General features: G+C 48.1%; 32 non-coding genes across 32 annotated transcripts; all 32 read right to left on the reverse strand.

The window, feature by feature from the left end:
* Positions 1-300: 300 nt before the first annotated feature.
* Trnak-cuu (transfer RNA lysine (anticodon CUU)) lies at positions 301-373 on the reverse strand. Its single transcript has one exon. It is a non-coding gene; the product is annotated as a tRNA-Lys (tRNA).
* Positions 374-735: 362 nt separating this feature from the next.
* Positions 736-808, reverse strand: Trnar-ucg (transfer RNA arginine (anticodon UCG)). Its single transcript has one exon. It is a non-coding gene; the product is annotated as a tRNA-Arg (tRNA).
* Positions 809-1,359: 551 nt separating this feature from the next.
* Trnat-agu (transfer RNA threonine (anticodon AGU)) lies at positions 1,360-1,431 on the reverse strand. Its single transcript has one exon. It is a non-coding gene; the product is annotated as a tRNA-Thr (tRNA).
* Positions 1,432-1,753: 322 nt separating this feature from the next.
* On the reverse strand, positions 1,754-1,826 carry Trnak-cuu (transfer RNA lysine (anticodon CUU)). The gene has a single exon. It is a non-coding gene; the product is annotated as a tRNA-Lys (tRNA).
* A 362-nt stretch (positions 1,827-2,188) lies between these two features.
* Trnar-ucg (transfer RNA arginine (anticodon UCG)) lies at positions 2,189-2,261 on the reverse strand. Its single transcript has one exon. It is a non-coding gene; the product is annotated as a tRNA-Arg (tRNA).
* A 548-nt stretch (positions 2,262-2,809) lies between these two features.
* Positions 2,810-2,881, reverse strand: Trnat-agu (transfer RNA threonine (anticodon AGU)). The gene has a single exon. It is a non-coding gene; the product is annotated as a tRNA-Thr (tRNA).
* A 322-nt stretch (positions 2,882-3,203) lies between these two features.
* Positions 3,204-3,276, reverse strand: Trnak-cuu (transfer RNA lysine (anticodon CUU)). The gene has a single exon. It is a non-coding gene; the product is annotated as a tRNA-Lys (tRNA).
* A 362-nt stretch (positions 3,277-3,638) lies between these two features.
* Trnar-ucg (transfer RNA arginine (anticodon UCG)) lies at positions 3,639-3,711 on the reverse strand. Its single transcript has one exon. It is a non-coding gene; the product is annotated as a tRNA-Arg (tRNA).
* Positions 3,712-4,259: 548 nt separating this feature from the next.
* On the reverse strand, positions 4,260-4,331 carry Trnat-agu (transfer RNA threonine (anticodon AGU)). Its single transcript has one exon. It is a non-coding gene; the product is annotated as a tRNA-Thr (tRNA).
* A 322-nt stretch (positions 4,332-4,653) lies between these two features.
* Positions 4,654-4,726, reverse strand: Trnak-cuu (transfer RNA lysine (anticodon CUU)). The gene has a single exon. It is a non-coding gene; the product is annotated as a tRNA-Lys (tRNA).
* Positions 4,727-5,088: 362 nt separating this feature from the next.
* Trnar-ucg (transfer RNA arginine (anticodon UCG)) lies at positions 5,089-5,161 on the reverse strand. Its single transcript has one exon. It is a non-coding gene; the product is annotated as a tRNA-Arg (tRNA).
* Positions 5,162-5,709: 548 nt separating this feature from the next.
* On the reverse strand, positions 5,710-5,781 carry Trnat-agu (transfer RNA threonine (anticodon AGU)). The gene has a single exon. It is a non-coding gene; the product is annotated as a tRNA-Thr (tRNA).
* Positions 5,782-6,103: 322 nt separating this feature from the next.
* On the reverse strand, positions 6,104-6,176 carry Trnak-cuu (transfer RNA lysine (anticodon CUU)). Its single transcript has one exon. It is a non-coding gene; the product is annotated as a tRNA-Lys (tRNA).
* A 362-nt stretch (positions 6,177-6,538) lies between these two features.
* Trnar-ucg (transfer RNA arginine (anticodon UCG)) lies at positions 6,539-6,611 on the reverse strand. The gene has a single exon. It is a non-coding gene; the product is annotated as a tRNA-Arg (tRNA).
* A 551-nt stretch (positions 6,612-7,162) lies between these two features.
* On the reverse strand, positions 7,163-7,234 carry Trnat-agu (transfer RNA threonine (anticodon AGU)). The gene has a single exon. It is a non-coding gene; the product is annotated as a tRNA-Thr (tRNA).
* Positions 7,235-7,556: 322 nt separating this feature from the next.
* On the reverse strand, positions 7,557-7,629 carry Trnak-cuu (transfer RNA lysine (anticodon CUU)). The gene has a single exon. It is a non-coding gene; the product is annotated as a tRNA-Lys (tRNA).
* A 362-nt stretch (positions 7,630-7,991) lies between these two features.
* Positions 7,992-8,064, reverse strand: Trnar-ucg (transfer RNA arginine (anticodon UCG)). Its single transcript has one exon. It is a non-coding gene; the product is annotated as a tRNA-Arg (tRNA).
* A 551-nt stretch (positions 8,065-8,615) lies between these two features.
* On the reverse strand, positions 8,616-8,687 carry Trnat-agu (transfer RNA threonine (anticodon AGU)). Its single transcript has one exon. It is a non-coding gene; the product is annotated as a tRNA-Thr (tRNA).
* Positions 8,688-9,009: 322 nt separating this feature from the next.
* Positions 9,010-9,082, reverse strand: Trnak-cuu (transfer RNA lysine (anticodon CUU)). The gene has a single exon. It is a non-coding gene; the product is annotated as a tRNA-Lys (tRNA).
* A 362-nt stretch (positions 9,083-9,444) lies between these two features.
* Positions 9,445-9,517, reverse strand: Trnar-ucg (transfer RNA arginine (anticodon UCG)). Its single transcript has one exon. It is a non-coding gene; the product is annotated as a tRNA-Arg (tRNA).
* A 548-nt stretch (positions 9,518-10,065) lies between these two features.
* On the reverse strand, positions 10,066-10,137 carry Trnat-agu (transfer RNA threonine (anticodon AGU)). Its single transcript has one exon. It is a non-coding gene; the product is annotated as a tRNA-Thr (tRNA).
* Positions 10,138-10,459: 322 nt separating this feature from the next.
* On the reverse strand, positions 10,460-10,532 carry Trnak-cuu (transfer RNA lysine (anticodon CUU)). Its single transcript has one exon. It is a non-coding gene; the product is annotated as a tRNA-Lys (tRNA).
* A 362-nt stretch (positions 10,533-10,894) lies between these two features.
* Trnar-ucg (transfer RNA arginine (anticodon UCG)) lies at positions 10,895-10,967 on the reverse strand. The gene has a single exon. It is a non-coding gene; the product is annotated as a tRNA-Arg (tRNA).
* Positions 10,968-11,512: 545 nt separating this feature from the next.
* Positions 11,513-11,584, reverse strand: Trnat-agu (transfer RNA threonine (anticodon AGU)). The gene has a single exon. It is a non-coding gene; the product is annotated as a tRNA-Thr (tRNA).
* A 322-nt stretch (positions 11,585-11,906) lies between these two features.
* On the reverse strand, positions 11,907-11,979 carry Trnak-cuu (transfer RNA lysine (anticodon CUU)). Its single transcript has one exon. It is a non-coding gene; the product is annotated as a tRNA-Lys (tRNA).
* A 362-nt stretch (positions 11,980-12,341) lies between these two features.
* On the reverse strand, positions 12,342-12,414 carry Trnar-ucg (transfer RNA arginine (anticodon UCG)). Its single transcript has one exon. It is a non-coding gene; the product is annotated as a tRNA-Arg (tRNA).
* Positions 12,415-12,962: 548 nt separating this feature from the next.
* Positions 12,963-13,034, reverse strand: Trnat-agu (transfer RNA threonine (anticodon AGU)). Its single transcript has one exon. It is a non-coding gene; the product is annotated as a tRNA-Thr (tRNA).
* Positions 13,035-13,356: 322 nt separating this feature from the next.
* On the reverse strand, positions 13,357-13,429 carry Trnak-cuu (transfer RNA lysine (anticodon CUU)). The gene has a single exon. It is a non-coding gene; the product is annotated as a tRNA-Lys (tRNA).
* A 362-nt stretch (positions 13,430-13,791) lies between these two features.
* On the reverse strand, positions 13,792-13,864 carry Trnar-ucg (transfer RNA arginine (anticodon UCG)). The gene has a single exon. It is a non-coding gene; the product is annotated as a tRNA-Arg (tRNA).
* Positions 13,865-14,409: 545 nt separating this feature from the next.
* On the reverse strand, positions 14,410-14,481 carry Trnat-agu (transfer RNA threonine (anticodon AGU)). Its single transcript has one exon. It is a non-coding gene; the product is annotated as a tRNA-Thr (tRNA).
* Positions 14,482-14,803: 322 nt separating this feature from the next.
* Trnak-cuu (transfer RNA lysine (anticodon CUU)) lies at positions 14,804-14,876 on the reverse strand. Its single transcript has one exon. It is a non-coding gene; the product is annotated as a tRNA-Lys (tRNA).
* A 362-nt stretch (positions 14,877-15,238) lies between these two features.
* Positions 15,239-15,311, reverse strand: Trnar-ucg (transfer RNA arginine (anticodon UCG)). The gene has a single exon. It is a non-coding gene; the product is annotated as a tRNA-Arg (tRNA).
* Between the last annotated feature and the right edge of the window lie 520 nt (positions 15,312-15,831).

A 15,831-nucleotide genomic window follows, 5' to 3' on the forward strand; every position in this document is an offset into this window, starting at 1 on the left:
TACTTTATTCTTATGGACTAGTGAATCGGAGCCCTTCAGCTGGAAACGCACCGCATTAGCGACCATTATTTGTATTTAGTTAGCACAGCTGCTGCTTTCCTACACATCTCACACGATATCGATGTACACCTAAAATTCCAAAACAACACATTTATTTCATTTCAGAGTTACTTTCAGTTTCAAAAACCATTCCTCTGATATTAATACGAAGCTAGGCATCGTCTTAACCCGTTACGTTCATTACGCAAGGCTCACGAGAGGGGCGCAGGTTGCATCCGCGTAGACACAAAGTTTTGCGCCCGCCCAGCGTGGGGCTCGAACCCACGACCCTGAGATTAAGAGTCTCATGCTCGACCGACTGAGCTAGCCGGGCCCCACACAACGTGTTACGAGCCATACAGTACTTATGGGACCTGCGACCATCTATGGAAGGTCCTTTTCACTACAGCTTATTTCCTGCTGCCACAAATGAGCTACAATCCTATTCAATGAACAATTGTAACAGATGCCTGTGGCGTAGCTCTTGGGTCCTGAATCAGACGCAGTAGTTCCAACAAAAACTCTCCTGATCGGCACTTTGCCGAAAATTGAGCTACAGAACCCCCTGTCTTGCTTGTGCTTCAGGTAGACGCCGGTTTGCAGCCAGGAAGCGGACAGCAGCAACTTTCAACTAGTTTTGTAGTACTCAAACAACACAGTGAAACAGCATGCATCTTTTGCAGAACTGGAAAAAGTCGACCGTGACAGGATTCGAACCTGCAATCTTCGGATCCGAAGTCCGACGCCTTATCCATTAGGCCACACGGTCACTGGCGCAATGTGCTTCCCCACACACACCTCATTTTCGCCATTTGTACGCTTGCCGGAATGAATTTCCCATCTTTGACGCAATTCTCCAATTTCAGTACTAAAAATGCGAAGCTACTTCTTGCTGTGTCCCATCGCAAGTTACATTCAAGCCCTTATGACGCTGATCAAGCAAGAGGTTGCAAATCAGCTTCAATCGCTTACTGCCATCTCAGTCGGTTGCAGAGGGTACGTCACCCTATGTCATACAATGGCGACTTGCCGCTATTACCAAAGCGGCGGCGGCGCCGACGACGACGACGACGACGACGACGACAACCGCGAGGGTCTCTACCAGGGGTAGAAAATACATCACAAGGACTAAGTATTTCACGTCGGCATTCTCCAGAGACTGCCAAAAGCAGCAGTTTCTGGTGCCTACTTTAATAGCAGCATTCGCACTATTCATTTGCGAGAGCATTTCTTAAATACCGCACCCATTCATAATTCTTTTTATTCTTGACCGCTTTTTTCGAAAGGGCAAAGGTAGAAGGGGCTGTTACAAAATTCATTTGCCTCCTGTGAGGATCGAACTCACGACCTCTGGTTTACTAGACCAGCGCTCTGCCACTGAGCTAAGGAGGCGCCGCCTAGCGCACTTTTCTGGTACTTTATTCTTATGGACTAGTGAATCGGAGCCCTTCAGCTGGAAACGCACCGCATTAGCGACCATTATTTGTATTTAGTTAGCACAGCTGCTGCTTTCCTACACATCTCACACGATATCGATGTACACCTAAAATTCCAAAACAACACATTTATTTCATTTCAGAGTTACTTTCAGTTTCGGAAACCATTCCTCTGATATTAATACGAAGCTAGGCATCGTCTTAACCCGTTACGTTCATTACGCAAGGCTCACGAGAGGGGCGCAGGTTGCATCCGCGTAGACACAAAGTTTTGCGCCCGCCCAGCGTGGGGCTCGAACCCACGACCCTGAGATTAAGAGTCTCATGCTCGACCGACTGAGCTAGCCGGGCCCCACACAACGTGTTACGAGCCATACAGTACTTATGGGACCTGCGACCATCTATGGAAGGTCCTTTTCACTACAGCTTATTTCCTGCTGCCACAAATGAGCTACAATCCTATTCAATGAACAATTGTAACAGATGCCTGTGGCGTAGCTCTTGGGTCCTGAATCAGACGCAGTAGTTCCAACAAAAACTCTCCTGATCGGCACTTTGCCGAAAATTTCGCTACAGAACCCCCTGTCTTGCTTGTGCTTCAGGTAGACGCCGGTTTGCAGCCAGGAAGCGGACAGCAGCAACTTTCAACTAGTTTTGTAGTACTCAAACAACACAGTGAAACAGCATGCATCTTTTGCAGAACTGGAAAAAGTCGACCGTGACAGGATTCGAACCTGCAATCTTCGGATCCGAAGTCCGACGCCTTATCCATTAGGCCACACGGTCACTGGCGCAATGTGCTTCCCCACACACACCTCATTTTCGCCATTTGTACGCTTGCCGGAATGAATTTCCCATCTTTGACGCAATTCTCCAATTTCAGTACTAAAAATGCGAAGCTACTTCTTGCTGTGTCCCATCGCAAGTTACATTCAAGCCCTTATGACGCTGATCAAGCAAGAGGTTGCAAATCAGCTTCAATCGCTTACTGCCATCTCAGTCGGTTGCAGAGGGTACGTCACCCTATGTCATACAATGGCGACTTGCCGCTATTACCAAAGCGGCGGCGGCGCCGCCGCCGCCGCCGACGACGACGACAACCGCGAGGGTCTCTACCAGGGGTAGAAAATACATCACAAGAACTAAGTATTTCACGTCGGCATTCTCCAGAGACTGCCAAAAGCAGCAGTTTCTGGTGCCTACTTTAATAGCAGCATTCGCACTATTCATTTGCGAGAGCATTTCTTAAATACCGCACCCATTCATAATTCTTTTTATTCTTGACCGCTTTTTTCGAAAGGGCAAAGGTAGAAGGGGCTGTTACAAAATTCATTTGCCTCCTGTGAGGATCGAACTCACGACCTCTGGTTTACTAGACCAGTGCTCTGCCACTGAGCTAAGGAGGCGCCGCCTAGCGCACTTTTCTGGTACTTTATTCTTATGGACTAGTGAATCGGAGCCCTTCAGCTGGAAACGCACCGCATTAGCGACCATTATTTGTATTTAGTTAGCACAGCTGCTGCTTTCCTACACATCTCACAAGATATCGATGTACACCTAAAATTCCAAAACAACACATTTATTTCACTTCAGAGTTACTTTCAGTTTCAAAAACCATTCCTCTGATATTAATACGAAGCTAGGCATCGTCTTAACCCGTTACGTTCATTACGCAAGGCTCACGAGAGGGGCGCAGGTTGCATCCGCGTAGACACAAAGTTTTGCGCCCGCCCAGCGTGGGGCTCGAACCCACGACCCTGAGATTAAGAGTCTCATGCTCGACCGACTGAGCTAGCCGGGCCCCACACAACGTGTTACGAGCCATACAGTACTTATCGGACCTGCGACCATCTATGGAAGGTCCTTTTCACTACAGCTTATTTCCTGCTGCCACAAATGAGCTACAATCCTATTCAATGAACAATTGTAACAGATGCCTGTGGCGTAGCTCTTGGGTCCTGAATCAGACGCAGTAGTTCCAACAAAAACTCTCCTGATCGGCACTTTGCCGAAAATTTCGCTACAGAACCCCCTGTCTTGCTTGTGCTTCAGGTAGACGCCGGTTTGCAGCCAGGAAGCGGACAGCAGCAACTTTCAACTAGTTTTGTAGTACTCAAACAACACAGTGAAACAGCATGCATCTTTTGCAGAACTGGAAAAAGTCGACCGTGACAGGATTCGAACCTGCAATCTTCGGATCCGAAGTCCGACGCCTTATCCATTAGGCCACACGGTCACTGGCGCAATGTGCTTCCACACACACACCTCATTTTCGCCATTTGTACGCTTGCCGGAATGAATTTCCCATCTTTGACGCAATTCTCCAATTTCAGTACTAAAAATGCGAAGCTACTTCTTGCTGTGTCCCATCGCAAGTTACATTCAAGCCCTTATGACGCTGATCAAGCAAGAGGTTGCAAATCAGCTTCAATCGCTTACTGCCATCTCAGTCGATTGCAGAGGGTACGTCACCCTATGTCATACAATGGCGACTTGCCGCTATTACCAAAGCGGCGGCGGCGCCGCCGCCGCCGCCGACGACGACGACAACCGCGAGGGTCTCTACCAGGGGTAGAAAATACATCACAAGAACTAAGTATTTCACGTCGGCATTCTCCAGAGACTGCCAAAAGCAGCAGTTTCTGGTGCCTACTTTAATAGCAGCATTCGCACTATTCATTTGCGAGAGCATTTCTTAAATACCGCACCCATTCATAATTCTTTTTATTCTTGACCGCTTTTTTCGAAAGGGCAAAGGTAGAAGGGGCTGTTACAAAATTCATTTGCCTCCTGTGAGGATCGAACTCACGACCTCTGGTTTACTAGACCAGTGCTCTGCCACTGAGCTAAGGAGGCGCCGCCTAGCGCACTTTTCTGGTACTTTATTCTTATGGACTAGTGAATCGGAGCCCTTCAGCTGGAAACGCACCGCATTAGCGACCATTATTTGTATTTAGTTAGCACAGCTGCTGCTTTCCTACACATCTCACAAGATATCGATGTACACCTAAAATTCCAAAACAACACATTTATTTCACTTCAGAGTTACTTTCAGTTTCAAAAACCATTCCTCTGATATTAATACGAAGCTAGGCATCGTCTTAACCCGTTACGTTCATTACGCAAGGCTCACGAGAGGGGCGCAGGTTGCATCCGCGTAGACACAAAGTTTTGCGCCCGCCCAGCGTGGGGCTCGAACCCACGACCCTGAGATTAAGAGTCTCATGCTCGACCGACTGAGCTAGCCGGGCCCCACACAACGTGTTACGAGCCATACAGTACTTATCGGACCTGCGACCATCTATGGAAGGTCCTTTTCACTACAGCTTATTTCCTGCTGCCACAAATGAGCTACAATCCTATTCAATGAACAATTGTAACAGATGCCTGTGGCGTAGCTCTTGGGTCCTGAATCAGACGCAGTAGTTCCAACAAAAACTCTCCTGATCGGCACTTTGCCGAAAATTTCGCTACAGAACCCCCTGTCTTGCTTGTGCTTCAGGTAGACGCCGGTTTGCAGCCAGGAAGCGGACAGCAGCAACTTTCAACTAGTTTTGTAGTACTCAAACAACACAGTGAAACAGCATGCATCTTTTGCAGAACTGGAAAAAGTCGACCGTGACAGGATTCGAACCTGCAATCTTCGGATCCGAAGTCCGACGCCTTATCCATTAGGCCACACGGTCACTGGCGCAATGTGCTTCCCCACACACACCTCATTTTCGCCATTTGTACGCTTGCCGGAATGAATTTCCCATCTTTGACGCAATTCTCCAATTTCAGTACTAAAAATGCGAAGCTACTTCTTGCTGTGTCCCATCGCAAGTTACATTCAAGCCCTTATGACGCTGATCAAGCAAGAGGTTGCAAATCAGCTTCAATCGCTTACTGCCATCTCAGTCGGTTGCAGAGGGTACGTCACCCTATGTCATACAATGGCGACTTGCCGCTATTACCAAAGCGGCGGCGGCGCCGCCGACGACGACGACGACGACGACAACCGCGAGGGTCTCTACCAGGGGTAGAAAATACATCACAAGGACTAAGTATTTCACGTCGGCATTCTCCAGAGACTGCCAAAAGCAGCAGTTTCTGGTGCCTACTTTAATAGCAGCATTCGCACTATTCATTTGCGAGAGCATTTCTTAAATACCGCACCCATTCATAATTCTTTTTATTCTTGACCGCTTTTTTCGAAAGGGCAAAGGTAGAAGGGGCTGTTACAAAATTCATTTGCCTCCTGTGAGGATCGAACTCACGACCTCTGGTTTACTAGACCAGTGCTCTGCCACTGAGCTAAGGAGGCGCCGCCTAGCGCACTTTTCTGGTACTTTATTCTTATGGACTAGTGAATCGGAGCCCTTCAGCTGGAAACGCACCGCATTAGCGACCATTATTTGTATTTAGTTAGCACAGCTGCTGCTTTCCTACACATCTCACAAGATATCGATGTACACCTAAAATTCCAAAACAACACATTTATTTCACTTCAGAGTTACTTTCAGTTTCAAAAACCATTCCTCTGATATTAATACGAAGCTAGGCATCGTCTTAACCCGTTACGTTCATTACGCAAGGCTCACGAGAGGGGCGCAGGTTGCATCCGCGTAGACACAAAGTTTTGCGCCCGCCCAGCGTGGGGCTCGAACCCACGACCCTGAGATTAAGAGTCTCATGCTCGACCGACTGAGCTAGCCGGGCCCCACACAACGTGTTACGAGCCATACAGTACTTATCGGACCTGCGACCATCTATGGAAGGTCCTTTTCACTACAGCTTATTTCCTGCTGCCACAAATGAGCTACAATCCTATTCAATGAACAATTGTAACAGATGCCTGTGGCGTAGCTCTTGGGTCCTGAATCAGACGCAGTAGTTCCAACAAAAACTCTCCTGATCGGCACTTTGCCGAAAATTTCGCTACAGAACCCCCTGTCTTGCTTGTGCTTCAGGTAGACGCCGGTTTGCAGCCAGGAAGCGGACAGCAGCAACTTTCAACTAGTTTTGTAGTACTCAAACAACACAGTGAAACAGCATGCATCTTTTGCAGAACTGGAAAAAGTCGACCGTGACAGGATTCGAACCTGCAATCTTCGGATCCGAAGTCCGACGCCTTATCCATTAGGCCACACGGTCACTGGCGCAATGTGCTTCCCCACACACACCTCATTTTCGCCATTTGTACGCTTGCCGGAATGAATTTCCCATCTTTGACGCAATTCTCCAATTTCAGTACTAAAAATGCGAAGCTACTTCTTGCTGTGTCCCATCGCAAGTTACATTCAAGCCCTTATGACGCTGATCAAGCAAGAGGTTGCAAATCAGCTTCAATCGCTTACTGCCATCTCAGTCGGTTGCAGAGGGTACGTCACCCTATGTCATACAATGGCGACTTGCCGCTATTACCAAAGCGGCGGCGGCGCCGCCGCCGCCGCCGACGACGACGACGACAACCGCGAGGGTCTCTACCAGGGGTAGAAAATACATCACAAGAACTAAGTATTTCACGTCGGCATTCTCCAGAGACTGCCAAAAGCAGCAGTTTCTGGTGCCTACTTTAATAGCAGCATTCGCACTATTCATTTGCGAGAGCATTTCTTAAATACCGCACCCATTCATAATTCTTTTTATTCTTGACCGCTTTTTTCGAAAGGGCAAAGGTAGAAGGGGCTGTTACAAAATTCATTTGCCTCCTGTGAGGATCGAACTCACGACCTCTGGTTTACTAGACCAGCGCTCTGCCACTGAGCTAAGGAGGCGCCGCCTAGCGCACTTTTCTGGTACTTTATTCTTATGGACTAGTGAATCGGAGCCCTTCAGCTGGAAACGCACCGCATTAGCGACCATTATTTGTATTTAGTTAGCACAGCTGCTGCTTTCCTACACATCTCACACGATATCGATGTACACCTAAAATTCCAAAACAACACATTTATTTCATTTCAGAGTTACTTTCAGTTTCGGAAACCATTCCTCTGATATTAATACGAAGCTAGGCATCGTCTTAACCCGTTACGTTCATTACGCAAGGCTCACGAGAGGGGCGCAGGTTGCATCCGCGTAGACACAAAGTTTTGCGCCCGCCCAGCGTGGGGCTCGAACCCACGACCCTGAGATTAAGAGTCTCATGCTCGACCGACTGAGCTAGCCGGGCCCCACACAACGTGTTACGAGCCATACAGTACTTATGGGACCTGCGACCATCTATGGAAGGTCCTTTTCACTACAGCTTATTTCCTGCTGCCACAAATGAGCTACAATCCTATTCAATGAACAATTGTAACAGATGCCTGTGGCGTAGCTCTTGGGTCCTGAATCAGACGCAGTAGTTCCAACAAAAACTCTCCTGATCGGCACTTTGCCGAAAATTTCGCTACAGAACCCCCTGTCTTGCTTGTGCTTCAGGTAGACGCCGGTTTGCAGCCAGGAAGCGGACAGCAGCAACTTTCAACTAGTTTTGTAGTACTCAAACAACACAGTGAAACAGCATGCATCTTTTGCAGAACTGGAAAAAGTCGACCGTGACAGGATTCGAACCTGCAATCTTCGGATCCGAAGTCCGACGCCTTATCCATTAGGCCACACGGTCACTGGCGCAATGTGCTTCCCCACACACACCTCATTTTCGCCATTTGTACGCTTGCCGGAATGAATTTCCCATCTTTGACGCAATTCTCCAATTTCAGTACTAAAAATGCGAAGCTACTTCTTGCTGTGTCCCATCGCAAGTTACATTCAAGCCCTTATGACGCTGATCAAGCAAGAGGTTGCAAATCAGCTTCAATCGCTTACTGCCATCTCAGTCGGTTGCAGAGGGTACGTCACCCTATGTCATACAATGGCGACTTGCCGCTATTACCAAAGCGGCGGCGGCGCCGCCGCCGCCGCCGCCGACGACGACGACAACCGCGAGGGTCTCTACCAGGGGTAGAAAATACATCACAAGAACTAAGTATTTCACGTCGGCATTCTCCAGAGACTGCCAAAAGCAGCAGTTTCTGGTGCCTACTTTAATAGCAGCATTCGCACTATTCATTTGCGAGAGCATTTCTTAAATACCGCACCCATTCATAATTCTTTTTATTCTTGACCGCTTTTTTCGAAAGGGCAAAGGTAGAAGGGGCTGTTACAAAATTCATTTGCCTCCTGTGAGGATCGAACTCACGACCTCTGGTTTACTAGACCAGTGCTCTGCCACTGAGCTAAGGAGGCGCCGCCTAGCGCACTTTTCTGGTACTTTATTCTTATGGACTAGTGAATCGGAGCCCTTCAGCTGGAAACGCACCGCATTAGCGACCATTATTTGTATTTAGTTAGCACAGCTGCTGCTTTCCTACACATCTCACAAGATATCGATGTACACCTAAAATTCCAAAACAACACATTTATTTCACTTCAGAGTTACTTTCAGTTTCAAAAACCATTCCTCTGATATTAATACGAAGCTAGGCATCGTCTTAACCCGTTACGTTCATTACGCAAGGCTCACGAGAGGGGCGCAGGTTGCATCCGCGTAGACACAAAGTTTTGCGCCCGCCCAGCGTGGGGCTCGAACCCACGACCCTGAGATTAAGAGTCTCATGCTCGACCGACTGAGCTAGCCGGGCCCCACACAACGTGTTACGAGCCATACAGTACTTATCGGACCTGCGACCATCTATGGAAGGTCCTTTTCACTACAGCTTATTTCCTGCTGCCACAAATGAGCTACAATCCTATTCAATGAACAATTGTAACAGATGCCTGTGGCGTAGCTCTTGGGTCCTGAATCAGACGCAGTAGTTCCAACAAAAACTCTCCTGATCGGCACTTTGCCGAAAATTTCGCTACAGAACCCCCTGTCTTGCTTGTGCTTCAGGTAGACGCCGGTTTGCAGCCAGGAAGCGGACAGCAGCAACTTTCAACTAGTTTTGTAGTACTCAAACAACACAGTGAAACAGCATGCATCTTTTGCAGAACTGGAAAAAGTCGACCGTGACAGGATTCGAACCTGCAATCTTCGGATCCGAAGTCCGACGCCTTATCCATTAGGCCACACGGTCACTGGCGCAATGTGCTTCCCCACACACACCTCATTTTCGCCATTTGTACGCTTGCCGGAATGAATTTCCCATCTTTGACGCAATTCTCCAATTTCAGTACTAAAAATGCGAAGCTACTTCTTGCTGTGTCCCATCGCAAGTTACATTCAAGCCCTTATGACGCTGATCAAGCAAGAGGTTGCAAATCAGCTTCAATCGCTTACTGCCATCTCAGTCGGTTGCAGAGGGTACGTCACCCTATGTCATACAATGGCGACTTGCCGCTATTACCAAAGCGGCGGCGGCGCCGCCGCCGCCGACGACGACGACGACAACCGCGAGGGTCTCTACCAGGGGTAGAAAATACATCACAAGAACTAAGTATTTCACGTCGGCATTCTCCAGAGACTGCCAAAAGCAGCAGTTTCTGGTGCCTACTTTAATAGCAGCATTCGCACTATTAATTTGCGAGAGCATTTCTTAAATACCGCACCCATTCATAATTCTTTTTATTCTTGACCGCTTTTTTCGAAAGGGCAAAGGTAGAAGGGGCTGTTACAAAATTCATTTGCCTCCTGTGAGGATCGAACTCACGACCTCTGGTTTACTAGACCAGCGCTCTGCCACTGAGCTAAGGAGGCGCCGCCTAGCGCACTTTTCTGGTACTTTATTCTTATGGACTAGTGAATCGGAGCCCTTCAGCTGGAAACGCACCGCATTAGCGACCATTATTTGTATTTAGTTAGCACAGCTGCTGCTTTCCTACACATCTCACACGATATCGATGTACACCTAAAATTCCAAAACAACACATTTATTTCACTTCAGAGTTACTTTCAGTTTCAAAAACCATTCCTCTGATATTAATACGAAGCTAGGCATCGTCTTAACCCGTTACGTTCATTACGCAAGGCTCACGAGAGGGGCGCAGGTTGCATCCGCGTAGACACAAAATTTTGCGCCCGCCCAGCGTGGGGCTCGAACCCACGACCCTGAGATTAAGAGTCTCATGCTCGACCGACTGAGCTAGCCGGGCCCCACACAACGTGTTACGAGCCATACAGTACTTATCGGACCTGCGACCATCTATGGAAGGTCCTTTTCACTACAGCTTATTTCCTGCTGCCACAAATGAGCTACAATCCTATTCAATGAACAATTGTAACAGATGCCTGTGGCGTAGCTCTTGGGTCCTGAATCAGACGCAGTAGTTCCAACAAAAACTCTCCTGATCGGCACTTTGCCGAAAATTTCGCTACAGAACCCCCTGTCTTGCTTGTGCTTCAGGTAGACGCCGGTTTGCAGCCAGGAAGCGGACAGCAGCAACTTTCAACTAGTTTTGTAGTACTCAAACAACACAGTGAAACAGCATGCATCTTTTGCAGAACTGGAAAAAGTCGACCGTGACAGGATTCGAACCTGCAATCTTCGGATCCGAAGTCCGACGCCTTATCCATTAGGCCACACGGTCACTGGCGCAATGTGCTTCCCCACACACACCTCATTTTCGCCATTTGTACGCTTGCCGGAATGAATTTCCCATCTTTGACGCAATTCTCCAATTTCAGTACTAAAAATGCGAAGCTACTTCTTGCTGTGTCCCATCGCAAGTTACATTCAAGCCCTTATGACGCTGATCAAGCAAGAGGTTGCAAATCAGCTTCAATCGCTTACTGCCATCTCAGTCGGTTGCAGAGGGTACGTCACCCTATGTCATACAATGGCGACTTGCCGCTATTACCAAAGCGGCGGCGGCGCCGCCGCCGACGACGACGACGACAACCGCGAGGGTCTCTACCAGGGGTAGAAAATACATCACAAGAACTAAGTATTTCACGTCGGCATTCTCCAGAGACTGCCAAAAGCAGCAGTTTCTGGTGCCTACTTTAATAGCAGCATTCGCACTATTCATTTGCGAGAGCATTTCTTAAATACCGCACCCATTCATAATTCTTTTTATTCTTGACCGCTTTTTTCGAAAGGGCAAAGGTAGAAGGGGCTGTTACAAAATTCATTTGCCTCCTGTGAGGATCGAACTCACGACCTCTGGTTTACTAGACCAGTGCTCTGCCACTGAGCTAAGGAGGCGCCGCCTAGCGCACTTTTCTGGTACTTTATTCTTATGGACTAGTGAATCGGAGCCCTTCAGCTGGAAACGCACCGCATTAGCGACCATTATTTGTATTTAGTTAGCACAGCTGCTGCTTTCCTACACATCTCACAAGATATCGATGTACACCTAAAATTCCAAAACAACACATTTATTTCACTTCAGAGTTACTTTCAGTTTCAAAAACCATTCCTCTGATATTAATACGAAGCTAGGCATCGTCTTAACCCGTTACGTTCATTACGCAAGGCTCACGAGAGGGGCGCAGGTTGCATCCGCGTAGACACAAAGTTTTGCGCCCGCCCAGCGTGGGGCTCGAACCCACGACCCTGAGATTAAGAGTCTCATGCTCGACCGACTGAGCTAGCCGGGCCCCACACAACGTGTTACGAGCCATACAGTACTTATCGGACCTGCGACCATCTATGGAAGGTCCTTTTCACTACAGCTTATTTCCTGCTGCCACAAATGAGCTACAATCCTATTCAATGAACAATTGTAACAGATGCCTGTGGCGTAGCTCTTGGGTCCTGAATCAGACGCAGTAGTTCCAACAAAAACTCTCCTGATCGGCACTTTGCCGAAAATTTCGCTACAGAACCCCCTGTCTTGCTTGTGCTTCAGGTAGACGCCGGTTTGCAGCCAGGAAGCGGACAGCAGCAACTTTCAACTAGTTTTGTAGTACTCAAACAACACAGTGAAACAGCATGCATCTTTTGCAGAACTGGAAAAAGTCGACCGTGACAGGATTCGAACCTGCAATCTTCGGATCCGAAGTCCGACGCCTTATCCATTAGGCCACACGGTCACTGGCGCAATGTGCTTCCCCACACACACCTCATTTTCGCCATTTGTACGCTTGCCGGAATGAATTTCCCATCTTTGACGCAATTCTCCAATTTCAGTACTAAAAATGCGAAGCTACTTCTTGCTGTGTCCCATCGCAAGTTACATTCAAGCCCTTATGACGCTGATCAAGCAAGAGGTTGCAAATCAGCTTCAATCGCTTACTGCCATCTCAGTCGGTTGCAGAGGGTACGTCACCCTATGTCATACAATGGCGACTTGCCGCTATTACCAAAGCGGCGGCGGCGCCGCCGCCGACGACGACGACGACGACAACCGCGAGGGTCTCTACCAGGGGTAGAAAATACATCACAAGAACTAAGTATTTCACGTCGGCATTCTCCAGAGACTGCCAAAAGCAGCAGTTTCTGGTGCCTACTTTAATAGCAGCATTCGCACTATTCATTTGCGAGAGCATTTCTTAAATACCGCACCCATTCATAATTCTTTTTATTCTTGACCGCTTTTTTCGAAAGGGCAAAGGTAGAAGGGGCTGTTACAAAATTCATTTGCCTCCTGTGAGGATCGAACTCACGACCTCTGGTTTACTAGACCAGCGCTCTGCCACTGAGCTAAGGAGGCGCCGCCTAGCGCACTTTTCTGGTACTTTATTCTTATGGACTAGTGAATCGGAGCCCTTCAGCTGGAAACGCACCGCATTAGCGACCATTATTTGTATTTAGTTAGCACAGCTGCTGCTTTCCTACACATCTCACACGATATCGATGTACACCTAAAATTCCAAAACAACACATTTATTTCACTTCAGAGTTACTTTCAGTTTCAAAAACCATTCCTCTGATATTAATACGAAGCTAGGCATCGTCTTAACCCGTTACGTTCATTACGCAAGGCTCACGAGAGGGGCGCAGGTTGCATCCGCGTAGACACAAAATTTTGCGCCCGCCCAGCGTGGGGCTCGAACCCACGACCCTGAGATTAAGAGTCTCATGCTCGACCGACTGAGCTAGCCGGGCCCCACACAACGTGTTACGAGCCATACAGTACTTATCGGACCTGCGACCATCTATGGAAGGTCCTTTTCACTACAGCTTATTTCCTGCTGCCACAAATGAGCTACAATCCTATTCAATGAACAATTGTAACAGATGCCTGTGGCGTAGCTCTTGGGTCCTGAATCAGACGCAGTAGTTCCAACAAAAACTCTCCTGATCGGCACTTTGCCGAAAATTTCGCTACAGAACCCCCTGTCTTGCTTGTGCTTCAGGTAGACGCCGGTTTGCAGCCAGGAAGCGGACAGCAGCAACTTTCAACTAGTTTTGTAGTACTCAAACAACACAGTGAAACAGCATGCATCTTTTGCAGAACTGGAAAAAGTCGACCGTGACAGGATTCGAACCTGCAATCTTCGGATCCGAAGTCCGACGCCTTATCCATTAGGCCACACGGTCACTGGCGCAATGTGCTTCCCCACACACACCTCATTTTCGCCATTTGTACGCTTGCCGGAATGAATTTCCCATCTTTGACGCAATTCTCCAATTTCAGTACTAAAAATGCGAAGCTACTTCTTGCTGTGTCCCATCGCAAGTTACATTCAAGCCCTTATGACGCTGATCAAGCAAGAGGTTGCAAATCAGCTTCAATCGCTTACTGCCATCTCAGTCGGTTGCAGAGGGTACGTCACCCTATGTCATACAATGGCGACTTGCCGCTATTACCAAAGCGGCGGCGGCGCCGCCGCCGACGACGACGACGACAACCGCGAGGGTCTCTACCAGGGGTAGAAAATACATCACAAGAACTAAGTATTTCACGTCGGCATTCTCCAGAGACTGCCAAAAGCAGCAGTTTCTGGTGCCTACTTTAATAGCAGCATTCGCACTATTCATTTGCGAGAGCATTTCTTAAATACCGCACCCATTCATAATTCTTTTTATTCTTGACCGCTTTTTTCGAAAGGGCAAAGGTAGAAGGGGCTGTTACAAAATTCATTTGCCTCCTGTGAGGATCGAACTCACGACCTCTGGTTTACTAGACCAGCGCTCTGCCACTGAGCTAAGGAGGCGCCGCCTAGCGCACTTTTCTGGTACTTTATTCTTATGGACTAGTGAATCGGAGCCCTTCAGCTGGAAACGCACCGCATTAGCGACCATTATTTGTATTTAGTTAGCACAGCTGCTGCTTTCCTACACATCTCACACGATATCGATGTACACCTAAAATTCCAAAACAACACATTTATTTCACTTCAGAGTTACTTTCAGTTTCAAAAACCATTCCTCTGATATTAATACGAAGCTAGGCATCGTCTTAACCCGTTACGTTCATTACGCAAGGCTCACGAGAGGGGCGCAGGTTGCATCCGCGTAGACACCAAATTTTGCGCCCGCCCAGCGTGGGGCTCGAACCCACGACCCTGAGATTAAGAGTCTCATGCTCGACCGACTGAGCTAGCCGGGCCCCACACAACGTGTTACGAGCCATACAGTACTTATCGGACCTGCGACCATCTATGGAAGGTCCTTTTCACTACAGCTTATTTCCTGCTGCCACAAATGAGCTACAATCCTATTCAATGAACAATTGTAACAGATGCCTGTGGCGTAGCTCTTGGGTCCTGAATCAGACGCAGTAGTTCCAACAAAAACTCTCCTGATCGGCACTTTGCCGAAAATTTCGCTACAGAACCCCCTGTCTTGCTTGTGCTTCAGGTAGACGCCGGTTTGCAGCCAGGAAGCGGACAGCAGCAACTTTCAACTAGTTTTGTAGTACTCAAACAACACAGTGAAACAGCATGCATCTTTTGCAGAACTGGAAAAAGTCGACCGTGACAGGATTCGAACCTGCAATCTTCGGATCCGAAGTCCGACGCCTTATCCATTAGGCCACACGGTCACTGGCGCAATGTGCTTCCCCACACACACCTCATTTTCGCCATTTGTACGCTTGCCGGAATGAATTTCCCATCTTTGACGCAATTCTCCAATTTCAGTACTAAAAATGCGAAGCTACTTCTTGCTGTGTCCCATCGCAAGTTACATTCAAGCCCTTATGACGCTGATCAAGCAAGAGGTTGCAAATCAGCTTCAATCGCTTACTGCCATCTCAGTCGGTTGCAGAGGGTACGTCACCCTATGTCATACAATGGCGACTTGCCGCTATTACCAAAGCGGCGGCGGCGCCGCCGCCGACGACGACGACGACGACAACCGCGAGGGTCTCTACCAGGGGTAGAAAATACATCACAAGAACTAAGTATTTCACGTCGGCATTCTCCAGAGACTGCCAAAAGCAGCAGTTTCTGGTGCCTACTTTAATAGCAGCATTCGCACTATTCATTTGCGAGAGCATTTCTTAAATACCGCACCCATTCATAATTCTTTTTATTCTTGACCGCTTTTTTCGAAAGGGCAAA

Source organism: Schistocerca serialis, chromosome 7, assembly GCF_023864345.2.
Source record: "Schistocerca serialis cubense isolate TAMUIC-IGC-003099 chromosome 7, iqSchSeri2.2, whole genome shotgun sequence".
Taxonomy (NCBI): domain Eukaryota; kingdom Metazoa; phylum Arthropoda; class Insecta; order Orthoptera; family Acrididae; genus Schistocerca; species Schistocerca serialis.